Source organism: Sapajus apella, unplaced genomic scaffold, assembly GCF_009761245.1.
Source record: "Sapajus apella isolate SASKATOON/1434 unplaced genomic scaffold, GSC_monkey_1.0 scaffold1, whole genome shotgun sequence".
Classification (NCBI taxonomy): domain Eukaryota; kingdom Metazoa; phylum Chordata; class Mammalia; order Primates; family Cebidae; genus Sapajus; species Sapajus apella.
Window position 1 is genome coordinate 76,820,037 of NW_022436941.1, and position 23,851 is coordinate 76,843,887.

Consider the following 23,851-nt stretch of genomic DNA (forward strand, 5'->3'; position numbering starts at 1 on the left):
CGTTTCACAATACTACTTCTTTGAAAAGGTATGTGTGCATGTCTGTGTATGTTTTAATCATTTGTTAAATTCATAATAATTGTAGGAATGAAAGCTGTTTATGTTTTATTTGTCCAAAAGATATGCCTTACATTCTTCCTCATTAAAAATAAATAAGCTTCTTCCATTAGGGCAGGGGTCCCCAACCTCTGGGCTGCAGACCGGTACCAGTCTGTGGTCTGTTAGGAACTGAGCCATGGGCTGTTAGGAACCTGGCCGCACAGCAGGAGATGAGCAGTGGAGGAGCAAGTACTACTGCCTGAGTCCTGCCTCCTGTCAGATCACCAGTGGTATTAGATTCTCCCAGGAATGCGAACACTGCACATCTGAGGGATCCAGGGTGCATGCTCCTTATAGGAAACTAACTAATGCTTGATAATATGAGGAGATACAGTTTCATCCCAAAAGCATCCTGTTCCACCTCCAGTCAGTGGAAAAACTGTCTTCCATGAAACCAGTCCCTGGTGCCAAAAAGGTTGGGGACTGCTATGTTAGAGCATCTATTATTTTAAATATCAAATAGCTTTTATCAACAGAAAATAAAAATGGCCACAATTTATCTAAGCCACAGATATTTACAGTCCGCATCTGTATTTTAAAATGCCAATTAAAGATAAAACATGGCCAGTGAAGATGGAGTAAGCCCACACCCATCCCTCCCAATGATTACAACTTGAAACTGGACAAAATACAAAAAGCAGCAACCCGAAGACTCTGAAAAGTAAACAAGAACAAGCAGATTGGAGAGAGAAAATAAAACCTGGAGAAGCAACCCTGATGGGGGTGATCTGCCATTATGTTTCTCCCTCTTTCTTTTCTCCTAGCTTTGAAATAAAATTAGCCCCATCCAGGGAACTTTATAAATGGCACGTGCAGCAAAAACTTGAGAAACCTCATCTAGCTGGTGTAAGCACAGGGAAAAAGGACTCCCAAACCAGGAGCTGGAAAAGGGGATCTCTGAATTCTGTGTACAAACTGGTACATGTCCTGGTCACATTTCACATGCATGATTCCATTCAAGACAGCATAGCCAAGGTTTTGAAAACTAACTGACATTGGAACTATCACCCAATGGAGGGGAAACAAATTTATGTCTGAATCTACTATGTTTGTTGCTTGCTTTAATAAATTTTTTTAAACAATCTCCAGAGGATTTCAATTCTTTTAAACAATCCCCAGACTCTCATGATACACTATTCAAAATGTCCAGGACCCCAAATTATGTGACTTACAAAGAAATAGCAAAATGCAACCAATTCTTGAGGGGAAAAAATATTCAACAGACACCAAGCAAGATAAACCAGATGTTAAAATTATCAGTCAGAGACTCTATACCAACTATAACAATTATCCTCCATGAGATAAAGGTAAATACTATTGAAAGGAATAGAAAGGCAGTTCTCAGAAGTAAAATACAAACTATAAAAAAAATGAACTAAACAAATTTTAGGGCTAATAAAACAGTATCTGAAAATAAGAATTAACTGGATGGGATCAATAGCAGAATGGAGATGACACAGGGAAAGTCAGTGAATGTGAAGCTAGAAATGATCTCAATTGAAGACGAAAGAGAGAAACAACTAGGGGTAAGTGAGCCGAGCCTCAAAAACAAGTAGGAAAATATCAAAAGGTTTAAAATTTATGTCATTTGATTCCCAGAAGATGACAAGTATATATACAGAAAAGTTTGAAAGAAATCATTACTGAAAACCTCCCAAATTTGGTGAAATATATGAATTTATAGATCCAAGAAGCTTGGCTAACCTCAAGTAAGATAAATTCAAAGTAAACCATTCTCAAACATATCATAAGCTGCTGAAAAGCAAAGATGATGAAAAAAAATCCTGAAAACAAGAGAAAAACAAAGTACCATACATGGAACAGTGACTTGAATCATTACAAATTTCTATCAGAAAACAGAATACAATAGAACAATATCTTTAAAGCATTAAAAGAAACTGAAGTGTCAATCAGAATTCTATATCCAGGAAAAACATCATTCAGGAATGATGATGAAATATAAGCATACCCAGATCAGGGAAAATTTACAGTGTTTGTTGCCAAGACATCTGTTCTGAAATACATGTTCAAGGAAATTCTTTAGGCTGAGGAGAAAGAGTATCAGAAGGAAACTTGGAAGTTCAGAAATAAAGGAAGAACAATAGAAATTATAAATATCTCAGTAAATAGATTATTTTTGACTTTTAAGTTCTTTGAAAGTATGACTTTTGAAAGCAAGAATTTAAGCACCATCTTGTGGAGTTTTAAATGCATGAAGAGGTAATGCACAGGACAACTAACACAAAAGAGGGAAAGTAAAAGTAAAAATATATATAAAAGGTATCTATAAACTATATATAAGCCATATATATGTATATTTGCCATGTTAAATGGCATGTAGAACCTAACCACTAAACTATACTATACATATATATAGCTTATATATATATATGTATATTTTTGTTATAATCTATATGCCATTTAACATATTAACTACGAGTAGACTGTGAAAGCTTAGGTCTGTTTACTACAATATTGATACCACAAAAAAATATTCTAGGAGATATAAAAACAAAGGATAATATAAATTAAATTATAGTAAAACATTTTAAAAATATTCAAAGAAGAGAGCAATGAAACAAAAGGGATAAACAGAAAACAAATGATTAAATGGTAGACCTAAATTCAACAACCACATCAATAATTACATAAAATATAAATGGTCTAAACATATCAATTAAAATAAATGGCCAAATCAGGCTAAAGAACAAGACCCAAATCTTTCTTATACTGTGTATAAGAAATCCACTGTAAATATAATGACACAGATTAAATGTAAAAAGATGAAAAAAATCATAAAAACAAACTATAAAATAAAGCTGGCATGACTATATTAGTATCAGATAAAGTAGACTTTAGAACAAGGAATAGTATACCAAGTATAAAGGGGATATTACATAAAGATAAAAAGGTCAGTTTTCCAAAAAGGCATAATCCCAGATGACAATGCTGTACCTCCAAATAAGACTTCAAAATACAGGAAGCAAAGCTGATAGACATGAAAGGAGCAATAGACAAATCCATAATTATATTAGGAGACTTCAACATTCTTCTTCTCAGTAACTGATAGATGAAGTAGCCAGAAAATTAGCAAATACCTGAACAGTTGAATGTGTCCCCAAAGTTCATGTGTTAGAAACATGATCCCCAATGCAACAGTGTTGAGAGGTAAGGCCCTTAAGAGGTGATTGGGTCATGAGGGCTGTGCTCTCATGAATGGAATAGTGCTGTTATGGTGGGAGTGGGTTAGTTATCTCAGGAGTGGGTTTCTGATAAAAGGATGATTTGGGGCCTCTACCCTACTCTCCTGCATGCATGGTTGCCTTGCCCTTCTGTCCGGTGCCATAGAATGATGCAGCAAAAAGGCCTTTGCCAGATGTGGGACCCTCAACCTTAAACTTTCCAGCCTCCAGAACTGTAAGAAAAAAATCTCTGCTCTTTATAATTTACCCAAGTCTCAGACATTCTGTTATAGCAGCACAAAAAGGACTAAGATGAACACTATCAACTAACTAAACCTGACATTTATAAAACACTTCACCTAACATTAGCAGAAACAAACAAAAACCTATTGTTCATTTATTTATTTATTGAGACAGGATCTTGCTCTGTTGCCCAGGCCCAAGTGCAGCGGCATGAACATAGCTCTCTGTAGCCTCAAACTCCTAGGCTGAAAGAATTGTCCTGCCTCAGCCTCCTGATAAGCTGGGACCTACAGGGGGACAACACTTTGCCCAGCTAATTAAAAAAAATTTTTTTTTTGGAGAAAAGGGGTCTCACTATGTTTCCCAGGCTGGCCTCAAACTCTAATTGGCCTCCAGCAGTCTTCCTGTCTCAGCTTCCCAAAGTTCTGGGATTATAGGCATAAGCCACTGTGCCCAGCAAAAACCTACTATTTTAAAATACACAAAAGACATTCACCAAAACAGTCTATATTCTAGGCCACAAAATAAATTTTGACAAATTTAAAACAACTGAAATCACACCAGGTGTACATTCTCTGACATTCAGAATTAACCTAGAAATTAGTAACGGAAAGATATTTGAAAAATTCCAAAATATTTGGAAATTAAACAACAGGCTTCTAATAACTCATGAGTCAAAGAAATAGTCACAAGGCAAATCAGAAAATACTTTACTGAATAAAAATGAAAATAAAATATTTTATAATATATGGTATACAGCTAAAAAAGGTATTGAGAGAAAAATTTAGAGTATTAAATGCTTATAGTGAAAAAAAAGGATTCAAATCAATGATCTAAATAGCCACCTTAAGAAAACAGAAAAAGAATGAGAAACCAAAGTCAAAGAAAGCAGAAGAAAGGAAGAGATCAGAAATCTATAAGACTGAAAACAGGCAGGGGAAAAAAAAAAATCAATGAAACCAAAAGGCAGTTCTTTAAAAAGATTTATAAAATCAATGAAGCTCTAGCCAGGCTGACTGGAGAAAAAAAAAAAAAAAAAAAAAAAAAAAAAAGGCAAGAAAAAACAAGACAGAGAGAGGATACACACTACCAGTACCAGGAATAAAAAGAGGTCACATCGGCTGGGTGTGTAGCTCACACCTGTAATGCCAGCACTTTGGGAGACTGAGACAGGTGGATTGCCTGAGGTCAGGAGTTCGAGACCAGTCTGGCCAACACAGTAAAACCCCATCTCTACTAAAAATACAAAAAAATTAGCCAGACGTGGTGGTGTGCACCTGTAATCCCAGCTACTCAGGAGGCTGAGGCAGGAGAATTGCTTGAACCAGGGAGGTGGAGGTTGCAGTGAGTCAAGATCGCACTACTGCACTCCAGCCTAAACAACAGAGCAACACTCTGTCTCAGAGTATTCCCTTAGGATCCTTTCAATATCTCTGAGATCTACAGAGAGAAGGGGTCTACAGAGATATTATAAGGATCCTAAGGGAATACTCTGAACAGCTTTATAGCCATAAATTCTACAACGTGGATAAAATGAAAAAATTCCCTGAAAGTCACAAACTACCAAAGCTCATTCAAGAATAATAACCTGAATAGTTGTAAATTGATTAAAGAAATTAAATTTGCAGTTAAAAATCTCTAACAATATAGATCCAGAAGTTCCCCTAGAAAAGTCTACCAAATCTTTAAGAAATAGTAGCAATTCTACAAAATGTTTTCCAGGAAACAGAAGAGGACTCAATGATTCCCACTGTATGGGGCCAGCATTATTACTCTGATACTAAAATCAGATGAAAACATTATAAGTAAGCTTAACTGCAGATCAATATCCCTCACGAACATAGATGTAAAATGCCTCAACAAAAATATCAGCAACTCTAAGCAATATCAAAAAAGTAAAATACATAACATAAGGTTTATCCCAGGAATGCAAAGCTGGTTTAACATTCAAAAATAAGTCAGTGTAATTCACCATATTCACAGACTAATGAAGAAAAACCATGACAATCTCAACAGATGCAGAAAAAGCATTTGGCAAAATTCCACATTCCTTCATGATAAAGCAAGCTGTCAGTAAACTAGCAATAAGAGAGAACTTATTAACACGATAAAGGGCATCTGCAAAAAACCCTATAGTTAACACAGTAATAGCAAAAGACTGAATATTATTCCCCTTAGAGGCAAAGATGTCTGCTCTTCTATTCGGCATCACACTGGAAGTTCTAGAGAGGCCAAAAAAGTAAGGGAACGGGGCTAAAGACATTAAGTGGAGAGGATAAAATCGTTCCTAAAACCAATAAGTATAACCAGGTCATAAAAGATCAAAGGCAAAAAAAAAAAAAAAAAGAGAAGAAAAAGAAAAATAACTGGCTCACCTCAAAACAAACAAAAAACTATAGATATATATATGCTAAATATGAACCACTGGAAATCAAAACTTACCCAAAAAGTACTATTTATCTTAGCACCAAAAAACCTTGGCTTATAAAGTCTTAACAAGGCATGTACAGTTTCTATGTTAAAAACTACAAAACAATGATGGAAGAAATCAAAGACAATCTTGAAAAGTGGAAGCTATCATGTTCATGGATCAGAAAACTCAATACTGTTAACATATCAATTTTCCCCAAATTGATCCATATAGTCTATATAACCTCACTCAAAACCCTAACCAGTGTTTGTATGTATACTGACAAGAAATACAATAGAGAATGAATAGCCAAAACAGTTTTTAAAAAGGGCAAAGTTGTAAGAAGTACAAAGACAAAAGATTTAAGACTTCCTATAAAGCTACGGTAATCAAAACTGCACTACTGATGAAAGGACAGGCACACAATCAATAAAACAGAATAGACTTCAGAAATATACCTACACAAATATGATCAATTCAAGGTTCGAAGTCAACTGAATGAAGAAAAGCTAAGTCTTTTCGACAATTGGTGCTGGGAACAATTAGACAGTCATATGAAAAGAAATGAACCAAAATCCATATTACATGCCTGATGAAAAATTAACTCAAAGTGGATCATGAACCTAAATATAAAAGTTAAAATTGCTAGAAAAAAGTTTAGGAGAAAATCATTGTAGCCTTGTGTCAGGCAAAGAAAATGTTAGATACAAAATCAAAAGCATGACCCATGAAGAGAAAATTGATAAAGTAGACTTCATCAGGATTTAAAAGTTTTATGCTACAAAAGACACTATTAAGAGAATGAAAAAACAAGTTTCAGACTAGGAGAAAATACCTGCAATTTGTACATGTGATAAAGGACTTGGATCTAGAATATGTAAAACCCTCTCAAAACTCATTAAGGAAATAACTCAATAAAACTGGGCAAAGAAAAGCCATGAAAAGATATGGAAGAAACTTAAATGCACATTAACTAAGTGATCCAATCTGAAAAGGCTATATACTATGTTATTGCAACTATATGACATTCTGGAAAAGGGAAAATTATGGAGATAGGAAAAAGAACAGTGGCAGCCAAGAGTTTGGGGGCATGAAGAGATGAACGGAAACAGCATAGAGGATTTTTAGCATAGTGAAACTTACTCTGTTTGATACTATAATGGTGGATACATGTATCATTATACATTTGTCCAAACCCATCAAATGCGTACCACCAAGAGCGAACCTCTAATGTAAACTATGGACTCTGGGTGGTAATACAGTGTCAGTGTAGGTCCATTAGTTGTATGACTCCGGTGAGGAATGCTGATAATGAGACAGAATATGTGAGTTGGGGGGAGGGGGTATATGGGAAATCACTGCTCAATTTTTCTGTGAATCTAAAACTGCTTTAAAACATACAGTCCATTTTTTTAGAAAGACATTTTACCAAAGAAGATACATAGATGGCAAATTGCAGACAAAAACATACTCAATATTGTTAATCATTAGGAAATACAAATTAAGATCACAATGAGATACCATTATATATGTATTATAATAGCTACAATTATTAAAAAAAAATTTTAACCTGACAGCAACTGTTTTCAAGGATGTGGCGCAACTGGAATGCTCACAAATTACTATTTGGAGAGTATTTAAAATGGCACAGACTTTGGTAAACAGTTTAGCAGTTTCTCATGAAGTTACATGTATATTTACCATATGACTCAGCAATCCCACTTCTAAGGATTTGCCCAAGAGAAATAAAAATTTATGATCACACAAAAACTCGTACATGAATATAACTGCTTAATTTGTAAATGTGAAAGACAGAAACCAACCTAGATGTCCTTCAACTGGTGAATGGATAAACAAACTGTGGTACATTCAGAAAGAGGATACCACTCAGCAACAACAACAACAACAACAAAAACCCACTGATGTACACATAATATCTCAAATAGACTATATTAAATAAAGGAAGCCAGAATCAAAAGAGTATACACATACCTTATTATTCAATTGATCTGATATTCTGGAAAGGTAAACTAAAGGGACTGAGAACAGATCAGTGGTTGCTAGGGATTGGGAATAGGTGATGGGAGCTGACTACAAAGGGACAGCATGAGGGAATTTTTTGGAGGTGATAGACTGTCCCCTATCTTGATTGTGGTGGTGGTTACATGACTATATGCATTTGTTCAAACTCAAAAATTATAATGTACACTAAAAAATTATGATGTATTTTTAAATTATTTACAGTATGTATGTATTTTATAGCATAGTAAGACTTGTACAACCTTAAAAATTAAGTAAGAATATTACCCTTAATAGTCACTATTGGGTACCCACTACATGCTAGAGGCACCATATTTAGGGCTTTACAATCATTCTCATTAACTTGTTATAATAACCCTTCATAGTCAGAATTACCATTATGTTTTAAAAATAAGTGTCTTAGTCCATTTAGGCTGCTATAACAAAAATGCCATAAATTTGGTAGCTCATAAACAACAAACATTTACTGCTTACAGTTCTGGAGGGTAGGAAGTCCAAGACCAAGGTGCAGATTTGGCATCTGGTGAGGGAATGACCATCATGGATGGCACTTTCTAATTGTGTTCTCACATGGTGAAAGGGGTAAACAAGCTCCCTCAGCTCCACATTCATGAAGGCTCCACTCTCATATCTGATCACCTCCCAAGGGCCCTAACTCCTAATACCATCACCTTGGGGGTCAGAATTTCAACATATAAATTTTGGGGAGGACACAAACACTCAGATCATAGCAATGAGAAAACTAAAACTCAAGAGAGGCTGAGCTCCTTAAAAACAAGGTGCAAAATATTCTTGGCAACTTTAAACAATGATTTTTATAATTCTGAAGAAAAAAGAACTCCATAAAACTCATCTTAGATTTGCATGCTTACATTTCTCTAATTAGAAAATTTCCATTTTGCAGAATGAGAATTTTTTTTTAAAAATCAAGCCTTTATTAACTTGCTTGTAACATTCTTTTATTGCTCACCTCCCTAAAGAGAGGTTTCATCCTGAAAAGATGTTCTTAATGTTAGATTCAAGTTCAAAGCTATAACAGATATGGTCTTTTATCTTAACAGTCATCACTACAAAAGCTGTAATTAGCCTTAATAACCAAGTTAACCAAATTGAGTAAGTCATTCTTCAAATTTTATTAATTCAGAGTCTTAATTTGGGCATTTATCTCCTTTCCCTTCAACATGCCTGAAACATTTGTAGCTTTAAAAATAAACCTATTTGATGACTAAACACATTCTGCTGTCCCTCTGCAATATTAACCCTTTAAGGACTTGCCCAAAACCAGGACAGAGGGCTCAGTGAGAAGTCATCATTTTCTGCACCTAACAGAGGACCTGACACCTAGTCAGGTACTATTGGTTCTTTTAGAAAAAAACACTTAATTATTTGCTATTAATTACAATAAAAGCAAATTCAGTATTTTTTAATTTCTTTCCCAGCTTCAACACATCAAAGTATATAAAGGCAGTTATTAAATTGCTAGCGTGTGCATCATTTAGTTTCTGAATTATCCATGGCACATATCAGCTCTGGCTTTTCTCTATCATCCAGCATGTTTCTACTCTAATACTACACCTAATCCACACTCAGTGATTTTAGCAAAAAGATGGCACTGTAACATATGGGGCAAAGTAAATCAAAACTAGGAAGGCAATCCCCCAGGGAAGAAAAGAAAAAGCATTCTTCACACAAAGTAAATGGTTACAATCCACTCAGTGGTGTTAAACCTATTCACATCTTATACCCAGCCAGTCAGAGAATGTGGGCAGAATGTTGCTGAGGCAGAACACCAATCATCACGCGAGCCATTCAGTTACTTCTGCATCCCCCCAATAACAGAGTGCCAGTGGACAATACTCGGCAAATGTGGGTGGCAAGAATGAAAGGCCAATCTTTTCCACCAAACATTCAGATGTACAAATTATGATGACCATTTTGCCCCACCTCACACACTCATTGCTTTATATTTCCAAACAGAAGAAATTTTTGATGAACAAGGTCTGATCTGGAAAGGGTAAGATATGTATTACCAGCCATAAGATCTTAGGCAAGTGCACCGAAGCTCTCGGTGGTGGCAGTTCCCTCATTTAACCAATAGGAACAATAATTTCTAACGTCATCAGGCTGTTTAGACTTGAGTGCTTTTGCTAAATGTTGAATTTACATAGCTTCAAAAGGTGCACTCCTGCAAACCATTGTGATGAAAGACTTATACAGTGAAGAAATTGAGTTGCAACGGTTAAAACAGAATTGAAGTGCTCAGACTCCAGAATCACTCAAAATCACTCTGAATATCCTCATAAATATTTCACATTTAATAAAATAAAACAATTAAGACCACATGTTAAATAAAGAAAAATCAGTAACTTTAAATACTTCTGAAACTTGTAATGATGATGCGTTCTTGAACAATTAATTTCCACTTGGCATTGAAACACATTTCAATCTCTCCTTTTCCCTTGGTTTCAGTGAGTGACTTTTAAATGTGTTTTGTTTTCCTGTAGGCATCATTCTTTCTAGCCTCCCAGGACTCTAGTCTGGGCCTACAGGCAAAGAGAGTGACTTAAAGGTCTGAGAGATGCTTTGGCAATTTTCAAATCACTGGTTTGTGCATCACCTAGTTTCTGGATTGTCTATTACATCCTTACCTTCTCCCACCTGGAGGCATTTCTGAAATACATCCCCAACCCAACTTGGTTACTGAACATTTTCTCTGTCCCTGGTAATCTCATGCCAAAGCCTGTATGTGCTCTTCCTTTAGCTTCCCTCTCTCTGGATCACCTCCCATAGTAACTATGCCAAAACTCTTCTAGTCTACCATCCACTCTGCCTTTTTAGTTTTAATGCCTAGGTTCCACAGTCTTCTATAGAAACTTAAAAAGTTATCAGAACTTATTATTGGGGGAAAAAACCTCAGAAGTTAAACGATGTGAAATCTTATGTAGGAATTTGAAGATGATGATGAATTACTACAAAAGAAAAATTGTGAAATGAAAATGTATAATACCCTAGAACAGTGTTATACTACTTCCTATAATGCTGGCAATCATCCAACTTAGTCTAGTTCAAGGGATATAGTTAAGTGAAATAACAGAATTTCAGTTTTACACATCATTATATGTTACATTTCTGGGGCTATTAGCATTTGGAGAATAACCATTAGAAGAAGCATGAAATATTGTTAGACTTATAACCACTGTGCTTATTTATTTAAAACTACTCTAAAACTTAGAGACTTAATATAACAATGTGCCATTATATCTCACAATTCTGTAAGTTAGAAATTCTCTCTCTCCTCTTCCCTTTCATCCTGTGCCAATATGGCCTTTCCATGTGGATAGCATGGGCTTTCTGATAGCATGGCAGCCTCAGAATAGCCAGACTTCTTAGGTATACAAACTCAGGGCTCCAAGATAGATCTTTGAAGAGACCAGAAGTGGATGCTGCCAGTCACGTAAGGCTTGGGCCCTGAAACCAGCCCAAGATACCCTTTGCATATTCTATTGATCAAACATGTATAAAAATCACCCAGATTATACAGGAGGAAACAAAGATTTTACTTCGGCATGAGACAGTAGTAAAGAATCTGTGGCCATCTTTAACCTATCCCAATTACCAAAAAGATTATAAATCTGCTAGATTACAAAATAGAAAACCAAATTATTTGCCAATAAGTATAAAAATGTCATTAGTTAAAATCATCAAACTCAAACCATTCATCATACAAAAAGAGCTGTAAGTCAAGCGATACAAAGACGTCATAATGAAAATTTATTCTTATGAAAGGTATCCCCAGTATACACTACAACATTTAATGCTGGTTTGTATGCTAATTTTATCCCTTCAAAGAAAATCCTAACAATATCAGGTAATACATGTTGGATTTCCAATTAGATTCTACATTTAAAAATGTTAAATGTCTTTAGGGTGCAAAGATTGCTCCACTTAATTCTGCTAACATATTTCTAAAAGTGAGAGACATCTACACTTATTCACCTGACAATAATTGCTGCCATTTATTGTTTACTTCATACTAACCCTGTACTAAATGTTTTACATGTATTTTCACATCTCATCCTCACATTAAAAAGAAATCTACTTTATAGATAAGGAAACTGATGTGCAGAGACAAGTAGAAAAGTTGTGCTGCTATTAAGGGAGCCCAGGAACTGGTCTAAGATCCACGTTCCCCCAAAACAAACATTCTCAAACACTATGGTGTTGGACCTTCGATCTAGCTATGTGGTCAGAAGGTTCTATAAGTTGGATTGTGTGTATGTGTGTGTGTGTGTGTGTGTGTATGTGTGTGTGTGTGTATATATATATATGAATTCCAGAATAAATGATTTGTCTTAATAGAATCATCATTCCATTCCTATTTTAGCATATAATATAAAGAGCATATTATCATCTAAAATTATGAAGTATCCTTAAATATACAACTAATAAATCCTGTACTTTATTTAACTGTGTGTTCTTATGTACTAAGAACATGTCTCTCCCATATGTAAGAAAGCATATCCAACAAAAACTTACACAGGTCCATCTAGAAATGCTCAAATTAACTAAAGAAAACTGCATTTTTCGGTACAGGAAAACAAATAAGTAATTTCATCGTAGATTAAACTGTAGATAAATAAAAGTTCAACTTATAATTCAAGACTGATTATTGAAGTCAGAAGAAATCTGTTTCCTCTGAAAACATTGAGATTGGGTCTCTTAAAGTCACTATCAGCATTTCTGGAATAACGTGCCGGTATGAGGCTGAGTATGCTGTTTGCCTGTTGGGGTGTGTTGCTGGGTAGACCATTATGATTTGTGACTGAATAAATCAGCTATTCATTGCTACCCCCCCATCATCAATAAAACCTGTTTTTCAAGTTCCTTCTCCTTCATGGTTTTTTGTTAACATAATCATCTCAGTAATTAAAATAAAAGCTGTACCTTTTTGTGGGGTTTTTTTTTTAAACAACAAATTGATTAATTAAAATAAAAGCTATGCACTTTCTATAAACGATACCACTGGAATTTTTGAAAAATATTGCTCTTCTCCATAGATCCCAGGAAAATAACTATGTGTATATTACTGGAGAAAGCACAGGGTCAGTAACAGTAGGGAGTGGGGAGCAGCCAGTGGGAGCTGAGGAGTAGTACAACCAGCATCACCTTCTCTAAAGGTGACTAAGAAAGGCCAGTGGCTCCCTTTCTTCTGTCTCAAATTCAGAATAGCAACGGTTATTAGAGGGAAAGTTTAATTTCTACTTTTTATTGTGCTTATCATTACGAAGTAGTGGCAGGCAAAGTAAAACAATCACTTTCGGTATTTCCCAGGCTTCTGCAGCTATGAAACAATTAATAATATTTATCGTATTTATTTTTGTTCTCAGAGGCTATTATAAGCGTCTAGAATTTCATGCATGATCCAATTAACTAATTATACTTATTTAGAGGCCATGAAATACCTAATTGCAGTCACAAATAGGAAATCACTGGCATAATTAGTTGTGCTAGCAAAACTAGAGTCACAAAATTTCTTGGGTCAAACCACACTAAAATTGTGACCCTCATTATAGTATCGTTCTCAATGCAATGCTGTCTTCATATGTCAGTCATCCCATGTTTGAAAAATAACTTGGTTTTGAGACGGAGTCTCGCTCTGTTCCCCAGGCTGGAGTGCAGTGGCGCAATCTCAGCTCACTGCAACCTTTGCCTCTCGAGTTCAAATGATTCTCCTACCTCAGTCTCCCAAGTAGCTGGGATTACAGGTGTGTGACACCACACCCAGCTAATTTTTGTATTTTTGGTAGAGATGGGGTTTCACTATGTTGGCCAGGCTGGTCTCAAACTCCCAACCTCAAGTGATCCACCCGCCTTAGCCTACCAAAGTACTGGCAATACAGACATGAGCCACTGCACCCGGCCTGGAAAACAACTTTAACTGGTGAAAACATTCTCCTTTAAATTCGATATGCCAGTTTTTAATTCACTAAAACATTTCTAGGAAAATTTCAAAATAAAACCTCAGGAATAGAGCAAAAATAATTTTTGAGATTGCTCCGGTCAAGCACAGCAAAACTATTAACTAAATGGCACACAACTGGTTATCATTTAACCAAGTTCTGACAAAATTCTAAAGTAAAATAACTAAATTTTTGTTGTTAAGAAAGAAATAAATCATAGATATTCCAAAACAATTAACTGGTATCCTGGATAATGTTCCTCCCTATAAACCTGTGGTCCTTATCTGATACATAGTCTTCCCATCCCATTTGATTTGTCAGTGTAGTCAGTGAACATGCAAGATACATCACAAACGGCCTGACCTCACTGGAAGCCAGGTTCTATAGGAGATCACCAGAGCCACCTCTTCTACCTCTCACTACCCCTCTCCTTTTCAAGAGAGGGAAAGAAGGAGGTAAGGAAAAACCAAAAAAACACAACCTTTTTTTTTTTTTAATCAGAGAAAAAAAAGCCATGGTAATACATGATTTCTTATTTTGAGATACAAAAAGGCAAAAGGACAGTCAATAGCTGAAGGAATGTCAACTGTGGTAACCTGCAAGAACATTTTCCATGTGTTCTGCACTGGCTGCTTAACTAGGCCATCTTCATAAACAGTTTCATGGTTCATCCAACAGTCCTGACTCCAAGTCTATATAACTCTATTTCCAGAAGACTCAACTGACACATTAATAGTGACTTATTTTATTCTAATACATAAAATGCATTACATCTATTGTCCTACATTATATTATATTAACCTTGTTTCTATAGTTGTCTTAAGCTGTCCAGGGTTGCTTTTTATTTTTCATTTATTTATTCTGTTTCCTGACTAGACTGTAAGCTCCACAGTAGCAGTGCCTACAACTGAAGGCACTATCAACAGCAGATTCTTGTTAACTTATCTGCTATTCTGGCAAAGCACTCAACTGTCGACCATCCATATTTACGGATAAATGCTTCCCTGAGCCACTGGTACAACGACCTTCCTTTCATTTGCCATGGAGAACCAAATTAGGACAAAAGACAATCAGGAGCCCTACTAAAAAATAATTGTATTTACCAGTGATTATTAGTATAGAGTGCTGATGGTGTATAGTGCTACAGTGTAGCACTATACCTGTTTAAGAAATCTAAGAAAATGGGCTTGCAATATTCTGTCAGATTGGAATTGTAATTCTATTCAAAAAACAATTTCTTAATGCACTGACTTTTCTGTGGAGTTCAGAAAGAACCTATGATGGGCGTTGGGTTTCCTAGAGAACAGAATGTTTCATTTTGCTCTAATTCATTCTATTACTGAATTAAACTTTGATGTATTGGTCTTGACAAGTGCTTCATGCTGATTGTATTGTGTATGATAGTATAATCACTCCCCATGCATTTCCCACTGGCTGGCTGATTAATGCAATAGATTACCTGCAGCATTGATGGCAAGGGGGAATCACTGCCCTTCTGTACTCTAAACTGTTTGTATTTCAGTGTGCATTTGTGTGTCCATGCACACACAGGCACCCATGAACATTGTGCACATGGGTGGAGAAAGCTAGGTAAAGCAGAAGAAAATGGACGACTCAGTAAAGATTAATGTCTTTTAATCACTGTTTTCAGTACACCAAACATAACTGTTTCTTAATGTCTCCAGTAACTGTCTGCATTATACTTCAATTATTCATTCACTTTTTCATTCACAAATATTTACTGAGCATCACCTATAATATCAGGCACATTTTTCTTCACCTTTACAGGAAAAATAACTTTAAAAAATTACTTTCACTATTTGTGGGAAGGAGGGAAAAAAGGAGTAAGATTAAGAAGAGGACATTAATATGGGAATAAAAAGAGAATTAAAAAAGGATGGCTACGATATTAGTTTAAATGTACCAATACAGAAAATAACTGACGATAAGACTATTAAATACAGTTGAATGGTTAATGGTTTCCAAACATACAAGCAAATCTTTCAAATTATGTGGTCAACATGTGGCCCTAATGTTTAGCAAGGAACATCTTCCAGTGCATGATCAATCTGCTCTGGTGAATAGGATGCTGGATATATTAATCTCATCTTCAAAGTGGCGGGGGGAAACAGACTTTGTGCTCTTGGCAGCACTTTGGAAGTACTGTTCTTAACAGGATTTTCTCTCCATTCCAAGCTCATATTTGACCCAAGTACCCTGTCTGGGAATCTCCCATCCAACTCATTCAACCCTTGATCACACACAAAGAAAGACAATGGCTTCCAATATAAGCCACTTCAAGGTCTCTCTCTGATTCCCACTTTATGAATGATTCTCACTTGCTTATCCAGGTTTGCTGAAGGAAATTTTGAAATTTATTAATCTACCTGGTCGTAGCTTAAAATCACTGAGATTTGGGTTTCTATTTCAAAGTTATCTTTGCAGCAGAAAGCACAGAGAACTGAGTGAGTTACCCACATTTCAGACAACTAATATCATTTCAGGCAACCTTGGCTATTCTGTTACCAGATCAAAGTCTAAGAAAATAGCACCAAGACCAGTTATTAACTTCCTAAAGCAAGTTGATGTCAGAAGGCTCTGGCATTTTACTATACAGAGTCCTTTTCTTATATTAATTTTGGAATTTTAAAATAAAACTCAAAAACAGTGTTATACAATTTTCAGACATGCTTACAAGCAGCCTCACACAAATTCACCTGTTGCAAAGCATTCACCATCTTGCCTTCCTCTAAAGTATATAGGAGAAAGCTATTTATATAAATTAAAAAGTCATCCTTTAGTGCAGCAGTCCCCAGCCTTTTTGGTACCAGGGACCGGCTTTGTGGAAATTATTCCATGTATGGGGGCAGGATGGGGGTGGAGCTGCTGGGGCATGGTTTTGGAATGAAATTATTCCACCTCAGATCATTAGGCATTTACATTCCCGTAAGAAGCATACAACCTAGATCCCTGGCATACGCAGTTCACAATAGGGTTTGTGCTCCTATGAGAATCTAATGCCACTGCTGATCTGACAAGAGGTGGCGCTCAGGTGGGAATGGTCACTTGTCTACCCCTCACCTCCTGCTGCGCACCCTGGTTCCTAATAGGTCAGGGACTGGTTGCAAGTCCACAGTCTGGGGATGGGGGAACCCTTGCTTTAGTACATGTCTAACAAGAGTAGCTATTAAAAGCCTATTGAAGATAGTGATTATCAAGCATGCATTTATAATGTGAGAATCCTTTTCTCCAGAACAATCTTGATGAAAACCCTAGAAGTAATATGGCAAAGTCACACTGCTCTGATTAAGAAGGATCTTTCTCGTCCCTTCGGCACTCTCTTCCCCCTCATTTCAAACCTAGGGACTCTGCAGGGCAGTGTCTGAACACCCCCTCTAAGGACAACTATTTCTAACTTCCTTGGGTTCTCTCCTCCCTGTCATGAGCCTAATGAAGTTTAAATTAACTGTGAAAGCATTTATAAAGCACCTTGCTTGATATTAGCACATACACAGAGCTGCCTAAGGAGCTGCTTCAGCCTTCCCTTTGCTTCCACTTCTTTCCTTCCTGCTCCTGGCATCCCTGATTCTCTGTGAAGCCCCTGCGAATCCCAGATGGCTTAAAATGAAGCTTCTCAGACCTCGTTAATTTTTGTATGCTGCCACTTCAGGGTAAGAAATGGTGAAAGGAAAATTTCCCCAGCCTGTCTTGCTTCATTTTCACTCTCCCTCTCCCTCTCTACCCTTCCAAGATAGTACTCTCTAGATCCACAGCCTAGTAAGGAGACCTTCCCAAGCCAGACTTCCCGTTGGTGGATGTTTCTTAAAGGCAAAGGCAGTCAGTACTATCTCTTAGGAAACAGAAAAAGTAGGGAGAGAACTTTTCTAAGAATTGTGAGGAAGAAGAGGACACCTTATCCCAATGCAGTGACATTCCTATTCACCACTAACGTGAGAAGAGTATCTACTACCAATGAACTAATGCTATTAAGTAGAAAGATGACATAAAAGAAAGTAACTGGAACCCATTCTTGATACAAATAAAGCTACTAACACATCACATACATAAGACAGTAACACTCAAGTATATTACAGTGAGCAGTAAAGCATCTAAACTCCTCACCAAATCTCCACGCTCTATGTTTAGCATAACGTTTCATTTAAAAAAAAAAATACAAGAAGGTAAATCTCAAGCATTGTTACAAATTATCTAATTCTATACTGAAACAATTTAGACAACGGATACCACTAAGAATTTCCAATTGGTTAGATAATAGGATCAAGTGACCTGTAAAGATGTCTTTTAATCCTGAGAATCTATTTTTTAAAATTTGTATTTCAAAGTTTTTCTCTTTATTTCCACTCTTCCCTATACAGGGAACTGAATGGATAATTAAACCCTAGTAGCCACAGTCAAGAGGGTAGTTGATAGTAGGACACAGGAGGTTTTTATCCTAGGTTTGACCATTGGACAGAAACATACATTCTCTCTTTTGGTTAACTTCTGACCCAAGCTAGAGATTACTCTGTTTACTTAAAGAAGCAGAAAATAAACCCCTGTTTTCCACCCCCACAGCAAGGCAGAACTCCGAGGCCTATGACCCAAAGAATACAGAGTTTTGACTTTTAAGAGACAGAAAGCAGTAGGACAGCACAAGAAAAGAAATCAGGCCCCAGTAATGAGGCCTACAAGCAGATGAGCCTTCTGAGAACAGTGCTGAAGGGAAGTAAAGCCTCCTCAGCAATACAATTGACACAGCCTCTGTATTTAGAGGAATTTCTGAAGAATGCAGAGAGAAGCAGAAACTGAGACCAGAGAATATAACCTCATCCCAGCAGGACAGCTTATGTCAAGGAGTGGTCTGCAGGGCCTACAGACCAGATGAGACAAACTCGTGTCGGCAACTCTGTGGTCAATATCAGGGTCTAGTTCAGGCCAGGGCAAAGAAAATCAGCTATGGGTCTTCACCAGCTCCTTAACAAAGGGGACCCAAAAATGGAATACAAACTTCACTGTATTCCATCCTTCAGTAGCACCCCATACTACAGCATGTAGTATCTGTATTTATAAGCTGAAGTTTATTATTTAATACAGTTCTCAATCAATAGCATGTATTTGGCTATTGCATCCATGTGCTAGTTTTCTCAAAGAACCTGAAGTTAAGAGGGTCCTTGTAAACATGGAACATGGGTACTAATGGGTAACTAGACTAGGTAAGCTCAGCTGACTGCGGCAATCAGAATTGTGGTATCATGGGTAGGCAGACCAGGCCAGGTAGCTCTTACAGGGTTTGTTCTCACCTAGGTGAGCTTCACTTTGCCCCTGCTCTGCTCCAAGTAGAGAGACTAGCTGGAAGAAAAGCATATTATAGTGTTTAAAAATAAGTGGGCTGGGCACGGTGGCTCACACTTGTAATTGCAGCACTTTGGGAGGCTAAGGTCAGGAGTTTGAGACCAGCCTGGCTAACATAATGAAACCCTATCTCTACTAAAAATACAAAAAATTAGCCAGGCATGGTGAAACGGCCTGTAGTCCCAGCTACCTGGGAGACGGAGGCAGGAGAATCGCTGGAACTCAGGAGGCAGAGGTTGCAGTGAGCCAAGTTCATGCCACTGCACTCCAGCCTGGGTGACAAAGCAAGACTCCCTCTCAAAAAGAAAAGAAAAAAAAAAAAAAAGCTGAGGACATTGTCTAGTCTGGTGGTTATGTTTTTGAAGTCACTGTCACCTGGGATTAAATTCCTGCTTTGCTACTGTGACCGGGGGCAAGTTATCAAGCCTCCTTAAGGCTCAGTATTCTTGGCTATAAAATTAGGGCAAATAATTGTACCTATTTCACAGGATTGTTTCAGGGATTAAATAAAACAATGCATGCATTAAGTGCTTAGCATAGTTCCTAACAAATAAGTGTTGTTAACTATGTTATCATTAGCAGCTAGACCAAAATGGGAAATAAAACAAAGCAAATTTCTAGGTTTTATGATACCTATCTACCATCTCGCTTTTCTCCTCTTTTAAGTAACAATAAAGAACAGCAAGGTTGGACTGAAAATGTTAACATTTTTGATAATGAATCTGAAGGCTCTCTACTCTCCTCCACTGCGTCTTCGTTCATGTTATTTTTTTTTCCTGGAGTATTCACACTACTTATTCCCTGAAACACAACTCCATAAACACCTTATAAAACCACATTAAATTCTGTTTCTACAAATCTCTGAACTAATTTGTAATGAAATTACTCTATCAAAGTTCTCCTTCATCCATTCATGACTATTATTTATCATATCTCCTAATGTTTACCTCTCTCTACCAGTACTATCACCTATCCCCAAACCAAAGATCTAATGTATCCATTCCTCTAGACACAGCAAGTGCTTCATACATACTGATAGACTACAATTAGACTTCTGGAAAGAAGGTTAACAATATAGCACTGACGGTGGCGTGTCGTGGGAAAGCTATACTCTCCTTATGTCCAGGGAAGACAAACAGGTAGACCACAAGCAATCCCTGATATGCGGTTCATTAGAATTACATTCTACACTTCTAGCTATCTGGAAGTTTCCAAGTGTGTACTGACATCTCTTTGCTGCAAGAGAGCGCTGGGAATTGCTGTTTTTGTCATAGTACTAGCAAAGAAGTAACTACTTATATGTCGAACCACTTTGGTAAACTTTCTAGTTCTCAAAAAGAAGCAGCTGCTCCTTAGCCATTCATTAACCACCATCAACTTTAAAATGTGGCAAGATTGAGTTAGTTTTAATAATTCAGCAAAGAAGCTCAAAACAGGGATGGGGGTTGGGGGAGCAGTTATTAAGCCTACTGCTTAAAAAAATGTAAGATAGCATTCCCCAGAAATTTCTCCACAACTACCTATAAAGCAGAGCCTTTAGAATCTTATTTCTGGTACACGGCGACTGTCCTAAATTACTTAAGAGTATTATTTTGAACGTGTGACTTACGCATATGTTTTTCTCCTTATTCAAGAATGTAGGTGGTTACAGAAAAATCACTACTTGAGTCTGGGATAGAAGATAGAATATCATTTGGGTCCATGAAGCAGGTTAATTTTTAGTATTTTGCAAAAAATACAGTCTCAAAGGGTAGGATGTGTTCTCTATTGCTGAACATGGTTAGATTTACCTAATTCCAAGTGTGCTGAGTCTGCACATCACTCAAGCTAGCACCCTGCCAAGGAACATTAGAGCTGCTGCTTAATAACAAGTGGTCAAGCTAATCATACAATGAATTTCGAACTAGAAAAAAAATCTAACTATGGCTATTTCTGCTTACACAGAATTAGGTCATTATATGAGAAGCCGTGAAAAGAACTCTGAAAGATACCACCTTGTTCTTGTGAACTGAAATGAGCAAAGCTCAGCACAGCAAGGCTCTTGCAATGGCAGCCCATCCTCTCCCCAAGAAACAGGATTCATATGCTAGAAAGCAAAGCCATGACTCAGCTCCGAGAGAAAGTTAAGTGTTTAAAACTTGGGGAAAACCACATTACGTAACACTTGAAAATAAAAATTTAAGAATTTTTCCCTGTGATAAAACTGTAATTAAGTGTTATTTAACTGTTTCCTCTAATGACATCCATTTTAATTAGGTTTTAATAGACTGGCAGCCACAACCTATAGTTTTATGAAGCAAAGTAAAATTGCAGTCTAGGAATACATTTAAGAAAAGAGACCCATCAACACAGATGAGAGGTTACAGTATATTCCCTCATCCCTAGACCCCCACAGTAATTAAGAGTGCTGAGCAGACAGCCATTAGAGTTAACAGTAGGAGTGCTCACCCCCAATCAGCACTGGGTTGTTCTTTGAAATCCAAAGGTTATTTCTGTGATCTGCTTTCCAGAAAATTTGCATATCACAGAATAAAGAATGTAATTAAAGAGGTGTGTGTTCTATAGATTCTACTAAATATGTAGCCTCTATCAAACATACAATCTCTACCACTGCAATGGGGATTTCTGTTTTAACATTTTAATATATACCTTTTCTTACAGTTGATTATGATACATTACTCATCTTGAGAACACTGGGCGTATGTTTGGGAAAATGAACATCATGCAGAGAAAGTAAAATTAATATTTGAAAAACTGGCTCATGTACAAGATAAATGTATCTGCAAATGAGATGCAATAAACAGAATCTTAAGAGTATGCATCTGTACCTATTTCATATTACATTATGAAAACCAGGAAGTAAATCACAAAAGTTAACTCATACCAAATGAGAATCATAGGCACTTATATTAGAAAAGAAAAACAGAATAATCAGTCCCTTTGTTACCTGGAGCATGGCGTGGGGTAGGGGGTGGGGGGAAGGGGAGAAGAGGAGAAATTGGGCATGCTGCTACCACAAATAAGTTTTCATATATTCACTTGAAAGAAAGAAAAAGTTAAAATAAATGTTACTTTTACAATTAATTTTGCAACATCAACACTCAAACTTTCATAAATCATGTGTAAGCAGGAAATTATAAATCTTGGGGAGGGGGACATTGGGCCACATGAAAAAGATCTTGTAATCTTCTGGTTGACAATCTGATGGCTCCAAATCCATCTGCCAAGAAGCAGAGTTACTTGGCTAGCATACTCTCACTTGTACACTTTCATTATTTAAGGCTTTCATGCCAGGAATCTTTTTTTTTTTTTTTTTTCCTGGTGTACTGGCCACTGCCAGAAATGGACCCAATGAATCCACCAGTGCTAAGGAGTTAAGGATCTGAGATTTAATTTAACAGTTTCAGCTTTATTAAGCTGTCACAGAGCGGCCCCACTTTGATAACAGTAGCTGCTCCAATTATGGCTTGGTTTAGGGTTGACAAGTATAATGATTCATTCGTGGCACATGAGAAGCAATAAAAGGTTGTTTTGCATTACAGCTTTAAAAATGTGGGCATTTTTTTCATTTAATTTGTCACTTAGCTTTTGCTAAGAGGACATTTAAATTGCAGTAAAAGGCAAATGGGGCTTTTAGTTTAAATGTAATCCCCATATTTAAATGATCTGTAATGGCGCAGTGTTGGAGTGGGAACACTATTGTCTCTCAGTGGGTTCTGATGGTGACATGTGACATTTGTATTCAGGTCCTGTATTATCCATGTGGCTAAAGGGCTTCCAATTTCATTTCACAGCCAGAAGTCTGCAGAAAACACCAATTAACTTGCAGATCCCATTTGCCGACAAAACTCAGCCTCTTCTCAATGTCTGGCATCTGGCAGTGCTCAGCATTTAATTCCAAAGCAGAGCCTTGAAGCAATGTGAGCCCTGTGTAGGGGCACAAAGTCAAATTCCCCCATTTTATTAAGAAGGAAAAGCCTTTCCTTTTGTAGTCCAGAAGTAACTTTCAGTTAATTTTTTGGTGAATGAATATTAAGATGTGATACTTACTTCTACGTGAGATTCTTCACAGAACTTAGACCCCATTAAAATAGCAAGTGACCTCTGCTTGCCATCAGAGTACACAGGAGAATTTCTAGAAGTCTAGTAATAGTTGGGTGGCGGGTGAGGGCACACAGGGCAAGGAGTTGTGCTCTTTATACTGAACTGAAATCAAAGAACTTGTATAAAGCCTGGTCATTAAATGGAAAGTAGTCTATAAGAGGGCATAATTAGGCCGGGCGCGGTGGCTCAAGCCTGTAATCCCAGCACTTTGGGAGGCTGAGGCGGGTGGATCACGAGGTCAAGAGATCAAGACCATCCTGGTCAACATGGTGAAACCCCGTCTCTACTAAAAATACAAAAAATTAGCTGGGCATGGTGGTGCGTGCCTGTAATCCCAGCTACTCAGGAGGCTGAGGCAGGAGAATTGCCTGAACCCAGGAGGCGGAGGTTGCGGTGAGCCGAGATCGCGCCATTGCACTCCAGCCTGGGTAACAAGAGCGAAACTCCGTCTCAAAAAAAAA

The 23,851-nt window shown here is 37.0% G+C and overlaps 1 protein-coding gene across 1 annotated transcript in view; it reads right to left on the reverse strand.

Moving 5' to 3' along the window:
• The window catches only part of ZSWIM6 (zinc finger SWIM-type containing 6), a 73,342-nt gene that overhangs the window by 25,628 nt on the left and 23,863 nt on the right, over window positions 1-23,851 (reverse strand). The window lies entirely within an intron of this gene.